This window comes from Oncorhynchus keta, unplaced genomic scaffold (genome assembly GCF_023373465.1).
Source record: "Oncorhynchus keta strain PuntledgeMale-10-30-2019 unplaced genomic scaffold, Oket_V2 Un_contig_5230_pilon_pilon, whole genome shotgun sequence".
Classification (NCBI taxonomy): domain Eukaryota; kingdom Metazoa; phylum Chordata; class Actinopteri; order Salmoniformes; family Salmonidae; genus Oncorhynchus; species Oncorhynchus keta.
The window spans coordinates 16,321-25,924 of NW_026288186.1; the positions used below are offsets into that span (position 1 = coordinate 16,321).

At 41.6% G+C, this 9,604-nt stretch overlaps 1 pseudogene; it reads left to right on the plus strand.

Annotated features, from left to right (window-relative positions):
* Nucleotides 1-1,691: 1,691 nt before the first annotated feature.
* LOC118375944 (homeobox protein BarH-like 1) lies at nt 1,692-5,330 on the plus strand (annotated as a pseudogene).
* The last annotated feature ends 4,274 nt before the right edge of the window (nt 5,331-9,604 follow it).

Consider the following 9,604-nt stretch of genomic DNA (forward strand, 5'->3'; position numbering starts at 1 on the left):
ATTGACCATCTCACACCAGCATTCCTTCAACATTGACAGCATTCTTCAACATTGACCATCAGCATTCCTTCAACATTGACCATCTCACACCTGCATTCCTTCAACATTGACCACCAGCATTCCTTCAACATTGACCATCTCACACCATTCCTTCAACATTGACCATCTCACACCAGCATTCCTTCAACATTGACCATCTCACACCAGCATTCCTTCAACATTGACCATCTCACACCAGCATTCCTTCAACATTGACCATCTCACACCAGCATTCCTTCAACATTGACCATCTCACACAGCATTCTTCACATCAGCATTCCTTCAATCTATTCCTTTTGACCATCTCATCTCACACCAGCATTCCTTCAACGTTGACCATCTCACACCAGCATTCCTTCAACATTGACCATCTCACATCCAGCATTCCTTCAACGTGACCATCTCACACCAGCATTCCTTCAACATTGACCATCTCACACTCAACAGCATTCACACCAGCATTCCTTCAACATTGACCATCTCACCAGCATTCCTTCAATTCCTTAACATTGACCATCTCACATCAGCATCTCATCCCTTCAACATTGACCATCTCACACTCCACGCAGCATTCCTTCAACATTGACCATCTCACATCAGCATTCCTTCAACATTGACCATCTCACACCAGCATTCCTTCAACATTGAATCTCACACCAGCATTCCTTCAACATTGACCATCTCACACCTGCATTCCTTCAACATTGACCATCTCACATCACATTCCTTCCATTGACCATTCCACCAGCATTCCTTCAACATTGACCATCTCACCAGCATTCCTTCAACATTGACCATCTCACACCAGCATTCCTTCAACATTGACCATCTCACACCAGCATTCCTTCAACATTGACCATCTCACACCTGCATTCCTTCAACATTCATCTCACATCAGCATTCCTTCAACATTGATCCATTCCTCAACATTGACCACCATCAGCATTCCTTCAACATTGACCATCTCACATCAGCATTCCTTCAACATTGACCATCTCACATCAGCATTCCTTCAACATTTGACCATCTCACACCAGCATTCCTTCAACATTGACCATCTCACACCCGCATTCCTTCAACATTGACCATCTCACATCAGCATTCCTTCAACATTGACCATCTCACACCCATTCCTTCATTGACCACACCAGCATTCCTTCAACATTGACCATCACACCTGCATTCCTTCAACATTGACCATTCCTCAGCATTCCTTCAACATTGACCATCTCACACCAGCATTCCTTCAACATTGACCATCTCACACCAGCATTCCTTCAACATCTTGATCCCTTCAACATTGACCATCTCACACCAGCATTCCTTCAACATTGACCATCTCACACCTGCATTCCTTCAACATTGACCATCTCACATCAGCATTCCTTCAACATTGTGTACAATAACATTGTGTACTAAATCTTTATTGCTTTTCTGGTCAAGAGTAGATAGGCAGGCTAATATGTCCAAACCAAATACATGCCTACTAATTTGCTTAAATAATTTGCCTATTTTAGCATGCAAAGTAGTGTTAATAGATGTTTCCTTCCTTCCTCGGGTCTGAGAGGCTGGCTCGTCTAAGGAGGAGGAGCATAGAAAGGGAACCTCTTATAAGCCTTGAACTGCTCCATGCATACTCTCGGTGACGCTATAGCCTACAGTAAACAGGGGTAGACTGCATTACTTGATATTGGCCGGAAATTAAACGTTATGATGACACTTTGAGGGCGTTTGGTTCCATATTGCAATCTCCATAGTTGGGTTTTAGCAAAGAAACGGTTTGATTCAGCCACCAGGCAAAATCAGGACGGGCTTATTTCAGTGTCCAGTTGAGAATGTTAACTTCCAGCCCTGCACCCGAGTGATTTATTCCATCCCAGAGTTGTAAAGTGAGAAGGGACGGCTGTTTAAATGTGATTGCATGTCTCTACGGTATAGCTAGACTACCCAAGGAGGAAGAAAAATTAACGTTTTTATTGCACTCGGTCTCTCCCGCTGACCGAACTGAACCATGCAGCATCCCTTGGACTTGGGGGCCTCACTACTATCTTCCGAGGCTTACAACGACCACCGCTCCCACTCACACGCTACCGGAGCTTCATGATCGAAGAGATTCTGACCGACCACCCGGACCATAAGATGTCTACCCCGGCAGGGAGCTGCCTCAAGTTCGGAGTACAAGCTCTGTTATCGGCACGGCCATACCACAACCACCTGCAAGATGCGCTGCTTTTGATTCTAGCTTGTTTTAAGATGGAGGTGTACCCGAAAAATGTGATTGTATTTGCAATAAGTCTTTGTTATATAGTCTTTTCTAGACCAGGACCGAGTTTGGGAAACCCTACTCCAGATGAATGCTTTGATTCGTTCAGGCAGTAATTGTCCCAAATGGCGCTGTAAAATAAGTTGATTTAATGCATCTTTAAATATGAGCCTGTTTACATTTGTGTTTCTGGTATTATTTACTTATTGGAAGTGCATGATCTAGGAACGTTTTAAATGTGTATATAGGCTACAAATGGTAGGTTATAGGGCAAAGGTCAACCATGCACCCCAAAATAAGCGCGTTACCAGTGCGTGCCTTTTTTATTTAACCAGGAGAGTCCGTTAAGAACAAATTCTCATTTACAATGACGGCCTACCCCGGCCAATTGGGACTCCCTATCACGGCCGGATGTGATACAGCCTGATACGAACCAGGGGACGCCTGCACTGCATCGTTTTAGACCGCTGCTCCATTCGGGCACCCTAATTTTAGTCACCGTATTTCAAAACAACATTGTAATTTCATTGATCTTTAAGATTTCTAAAGTATATATTGCTGTATCAAAAAATGTAGACAAGTTTGTCTTGTGAATGTTTCATTTGAGCGAATGTTCACACTGGGTCACCAGACTTTAGAAAGGGCGATGCGGGCCTTAAGTTTCACGCAGCGGGTCTCTCTGCCTTCAGAGTATTGACTCATGTTCTTTTTCCAGTGTAGTATTATCAATCAATCAGTCAAATGTATTTATTAAGCCCTTCTTACATCAGCTGATGTCACAAAGTGCTGTACAGTAACCCAGCTGAAAACCACAAACAGCAAGCAATGCAGGTGTAGAAGCACGGTGGCTAGAAAAACTCCTAGAAAGGCCAGTGAACATTTGCCACGTGTTTACATTGATTGGTCATGCGATTTGTAAAACTAGTCCTTGTTTATCGAATACCACTATTTATGCATTTCAGCAGTCATATGGGTCATATGAATTTGGCTCAGGGAAATTGTGTTGGTGAGTGAAAACACTAAGAGAGTTGGAGTGTGAAGTCACTTTGCGTGTCAATATTTCGACTAGAAAGTAGATGCATTTGGTTGCTATTATGACATGAATTTAAATTATATGTTCAATGTTAATACGAATATACATCTATAATGTTTATAATAATATAACTATTGCTATAAGTATTACCATAATTATTAAATAAATACAATACCATTTTACAATTAAATTATTCTTAGTTGTATTGGGCCGAGGCCTATCGTAGTATAAATGTAATATCTTAAATATGCTACAATACTACCATGACTTAACTATTATTAAAATAATACAGATATAACAATACAATAATACTAATAATAATAATATTATAAAATAAAAATGTTTTAGTAACATTTCTCTGTATTCATGTTAACCTTTATTTTTACCAAGAGAACTGTCATCATCAGTTTGTAATTGCCAAGCTAATAGTCAAGTGTGTAGCCTATAGGCATTGTTAAATGAATGATCTGTGTAGACCTAGAATAATTCTATTTAAATGTGATATTGTTGACTTTGACTTTCAGTTTTGAAGGCCGACCAGTCGGGCATCCTGAAGTTCCCCATGTCGCCACTCTCTTGTTCACTCTGGATCACCGTTAGGCTCTGCTCTCCTATCTGGGGCTCCAGGCCTGCACCACGGCTCAGCCTCCCACCACCTCCCGCTGGACATCCACCTCCGAAGCAAACTGGAGCACCTCGGCGACGGCAGCAGCAAGACCAAAAAGGGCCGACGGAGCAGGACAGTCTTCACTGAGCTACAGCTCATGGGCTTGGAGAAGAGATTTGAGAAACAAAAGTACCTTTCAACACCTGACAGGTATTCAAATGAATTCAATCAACTTCGTTTATCCCCAAGCCCAGTTATTGGTGATGTGCGGAAAGGCGACAGGCAGAAATAAAAACATGCAAATGCCTTATCTGCTGTTATGACTGATGAAACCAAAGAAAATATCCTCCTTTAATACCATTGACTATCGACTGCTTTTAATTCAAGGCAGCGTCATAGTGCTATTCGAGAATTTAAAGGAAATCTCTCTAATCGCTTCTGTCTTTGTTCATGTAGAATAGATCTTGCTGAGTGTCTGATCTGAGTCAACTACAAGTCAAGACCTGGTACCAGAACAGGAGAATGAAATGGAAGAAAATAGTAAGTTCTTATTTCTTATTATGAAATAATATGACAAGGAGGAGAATGACTTGTCAATTATCTTGGTTTTATGGTAGGACTAAACCGCTTTATTGCGGACGGTTGAATTGTTTTAAACTGAAACTTGAATCGTTTCCACTGTACAGGTCCTACAAGGAGGAGGATTGGAATCTCCAACCAAACCAAAAGGCCGTCCTAAGAAGAATTCCATCCCGTCGAGCGAGCAGCTGGAGCATGAGAGGTCTCGAGACGTCGACCGTAAATCGGACTGTTTCACCTCGCCACTTTCAGACACTAACCAAGAGGAATAATAACGTTGGTGCTCCGAGCCTCCGACTAACTGACAACGAACTATCTGACGATGTTCTCCTGACATACAGCCTCTGGGATGCGTAATGTTGCATGCATGGTCGACGGTTGATCCAAGTGCCTTGACCTTGACGTGGATATGTTGGAACTTAGAGAGCGACTCATGTTCGCCTTCCGTATGAGAGGCGGAACATGATTTTTTTACTACTAATCTCGCTCATCCTGGGACGATGTTACTTTTGTATGCTATATTACATATTCTTTCACCATCAATGTGTTCTCAATACCTACTATGTGCGTCCCTCCGCGTCACGACAAACTGTTTTTACTGCTGTGGAGCGGTAGAGCGAGGAGGCAGGAGAGGGGACAGAGAAACATCCATCCACCAGTAGGTACTGTTTCATTGCCTCCATTCGAAGGACGCACTTTAACACACAGGTATTCTGTTCTGCTTTTGTTTGTTTTGCATATTTACATGTTTTATTCGGTTATTATTACAAAGATATTTTTGGATGTAATTAAATATTTTTTCACTTACACTTAATTGTTATTTTATTTGTATTTTATATTGAAAGGACATTTGACCAACATGGATATTTCCTGCAATCACATACGAATGTTGATGTTGGCAGCTGGGAGGTAATTTTCCCTCCAAAACATTACCATTCTGGAACACTTATAGGCCTATCCATCTGCCTTTTCCGTTCCGACGCTGTGAAGTGAACAGTCGTTCACTTAATAACATTTTAGCAGTGCTACAATTTCTTGGTGGGTAGGCCTAACATTACGGACAATTCAGCGTGACCTAGACAGCCCTGGGTTTATTTGAACGGAAACGAAATGTAACGACCAAAGCGAAATATGAGTGCTTAATAATATGACTTTACGGGTAATTTAACACAAGTAGGTTAACTCCATAGAAAACTGGTGCTTGAACACTCATAACTGAGGCCTACAGGCAAATCCAATATTATAACATCTAGTGCTCACCACCGATAATGGAAATGATACGGTCACGTTTCAAGTATTTCAAACATAATGATCTAATCACACGTTTTTAAATAGACAACAAATAACCTTTTATCGGTCAATAATGACATCACATATCTAAATGATCGTGTAGGTGATAAAGGCCCGAGGGCACTTCACCCACTTGCCAACCATGGAGTCCGTTAAACACACTAGTGAGCATATCGCATACGAGTGAACAGCTTGCAGGTCTCAAATAACGACTCACACATTAGTTTCTGATACTATAAAATAGTATCCTCCCTTTCATATTCTCAATAGGGGGATTCTGACCCGAGTTAAGCCCGCATAAATCAACATATCACCTTTCCCACAGTAAAGTTATGAAATGCTGTGCCATTATGCAGCATTTACATTGTAAGGCCTTTTAACTTGCTACTCCGACATTCTCTGTCATGTTAATATTAACCACTATCATTATCGACCGTCAGTAGGCCTAATGACCACACATAGGCCTATTTAACTGCCAATTAACTGTTAGTTCCCTTCAGTTGGTATAGCCTACATTATCATTCCATTTAATCATTCCATTTAATTAACTTAATTTGTTAGTTAACTTCAGTTGGTATAGCCTACATTATCATTCCATTTAATTACACTGTTAGTTCTCTTCAGTTGGTATAGCCTACATTATCATTCTATTTAATTACACTGTTAGTTCCTTCAGTTGGTATAGCCTACATTATCATTCTATTTAATTACACTGTTAGTTCCCTTTAGTTGGTATAACCTACATTATCATTCCATTTAATTACACTTAGTTCACTTCAGTTGGTATAGTCTACATTATCATTCCATTTAATTACATAGTTTCGTTTACCTTAATTTGCTCCCACTGTAAACGCCGTCATGGCCATGCGGTTGTTTCTGAGGACCATTAGTAACAGTTGATAATAAAACTAAAAAAGTGCAGACCTTTTTCAAATAAAGGTTAAATAAATAAAAGACCAAGCCGCAATAATTTGAACCAACACATGGGGCAATACCTGGCCGTGTCATCACACAGTTCCATGGTTAGTGCAGGTAATAAACGAGGGTATAACCTACTATTGTACAGTATTCTCCTGTTATAATTCTATGTATACTAATCTTCCAACATTACCATGGGCTGAAGAACTGAACGAACCCAACCACTGCTTTCTTTCTTTCAGGCTTAAAGGTTCTTCAAACCTATTTTTTTTAAATGTTAGAATTTTTTTATTTAACCTTTATCTAACTGATTCAAATACTTTCCCAAACCTAAATAATCTACAAGATCAGAGTATTTTTTTTTTAAAATCTACCAATTGCTGAGACAGAGATGAATATGCATATATTAACTGATCCTTAACATTCTGAACCCATTCTCTCGAGTCTGTCGACAAAATTCAGAATTCAAAATTACAAAGTACACTGTATTTAAAGGGGATGGTTTAAGATACATTTACTGAAAAACAATATCGAATTAAAATTCCGCAAGAATCTGTCGGCTAGCAAGTTTTCAGCGGTTGGAAAGGCGTAAATTCCTAAATCGGAATCTGTCCCCATGAGAATAGTATGCTATTCACCAGCTATTCCTTTTGGGTGGAAATCAAAGAAATGACGGTGTGTCTACAGATATGTCGTATTCTGACCTTGACTTAAGGTTCCAAGTGGAACATCTTACTTTAATTTTCCCAACAGAAATGACACCATTCTCCATGGACTGCCATGTAAATACACACCTTCGTCCCATTTTCAGCAACAATTGGCAGATTTAAAAATACGCAAACTTTTTAAAAATGATTTTAATTTAACCTTTATTTAACCAGGAAAAGCCCATTGAGACCCAGAGTCTCTTTCAAGGGAGACCTGGTCAGAAGGCAGCAACAATTTTTTGAAATATTTTTTATTTATTTGACCTTTTATTTAACTAGGCAAGTCAGTTAAGAACAAATTCTTATTTTCAATGACGGCCTAGGAACAGTGGGTTAACTGCCTGTTCAGGGGCAGAACGACATTACATCATTAAAACATACAACATGATCCAGCCTTTAAAAAACCATTTACACTCATCTGTAACAGTCTCCCATCAATATTTTAAATCCATTCAGTGGCACTAACATATCTAGATGAAGCATGGATTCTAGACTATTCCATTCAGTGGCAGTAACATATCTAGATGAAGCATGGATTCTAGACTATTCCATTCAGTGGCAGTAACATATCTAGATGAAGCATGGATTCTAGACTATTCCATTCAGTGGCACTAACACATCTAGATGAAGCATGGATTCTAGACTATTCCATTCAGTGGCAGTAACATATCTAGATGAAGCATGGATTCTAGACTATTCCATTCAGTGGCACTAACATATCTAGATGAAGCATGGATTCTAGACTATTCCATTCAGTGGCAGTAACATATCTAGATGAAGCATGGATTATAGACTATTCCATGCGTCTCGTGCACAAAGAGATGGCAGTCTTGCCTAATACTTTAAAAAGTCCTGGGGACTTTAAGTAGCAACCACCTAGAGACCAGGTATGGTAACTGCTGCTGGTGAAGGAGACCAGACCACAGAGGTAAAGAGGAGTTTACCTGCTGGTGGTGAAGGAGACCAGACTACAGAGGTAAAGAGGGAGTTTACCTGCTGGTGGGAAGGAGACCAGACTACAGAGGTAAAGAGGGGAGTTTACCTGCTGGTGGTGAAGGAGACCAGACTACAGAGGTAAAGAGGGAGTTTACCTGCTGGTGGTGAAGGAGACCAGACTACAGAGGTAAAGAGGAGTTTACCTGCTGGTGGGGAAGGAGACCAGACTACAGAGTAAAGAGTTTACCTGCTGGTGGTGAAGGAGAAGACAGAGGTAAAGGTGGAGGAGTTTACCTGCAGAGACCAGACTACAGAGGTAAAGAGGGAGTTTACCTGCTGGTGGGGAAGGAGACCAGACTACAGATGTAAAGAGGAGTTTACCTGCTGGTGGTGAAGGAGACCAGACTACAGAGGTAAAGAGGGAGTTTACCTGCTGGCGGGGAAGGAGTGAAGGTAAAGAGGAGTTTACCTGCTGGTGGTGAAGGAGACCAGACTACAGAGGGAGTTTACCTGCTGGTGGTGAAGGAGACCAGACAACAGAGGGAGTTTACCTGCTGGTGGGGAAGGAGACCAGACTACAGAGGTAAAGAGGAGTTTACCTGCTGGTGGTGAAGGAGACCAGACAACTACAGAGACCAGACACAGAGGGAGTTTACCTGCTGGTGGTGAAGAGAGACTACAGGAGGGAGACTGGTGGTGAAGGAGACCAGACTACAGAGAGGGAGTTTACCTGCTGGTGGTGAAGGAGACCAGACTACAGAGGTAAGAGAGTTTACCTGCTGGTGGTGAAGGGAGACCTGGTGGTGAAGGAGACAGACTACAGAGGTAAAGAGGGAGTTTACCTGCTGGTGGTGAAGGAGACCAGACTACAGAGGTAAAGAGGGAGTTTACCTGCTGGTGGTGAAGGAGACCAGACTACAGAGGTAAAGAGGGAGTTTACCTGCTGGTGGTGAAGGAGACTACAGAGACCAGACTACAGAGGGAGTTTACCTGCTGGTGGTGAAGGAGACCAGACTACAGAGTAAAGGGAGTTTACCTGCTGGTGGTGAAGGAGACCAGACTACAGAGGGAGTTTACCTGCTGGTGGTGAAGGAGACCAGACTACAGAGGAAGCTGGTGGTGAAGGAGACCAGACTAGAGGAGTTTACCTGCTGGTGGTGAAGGAGACCAGACTACAGAGGTAAAGAGGAGTTTACCTGCTGGTGGTGAAGGAGACCAGACTACAGAGGGTA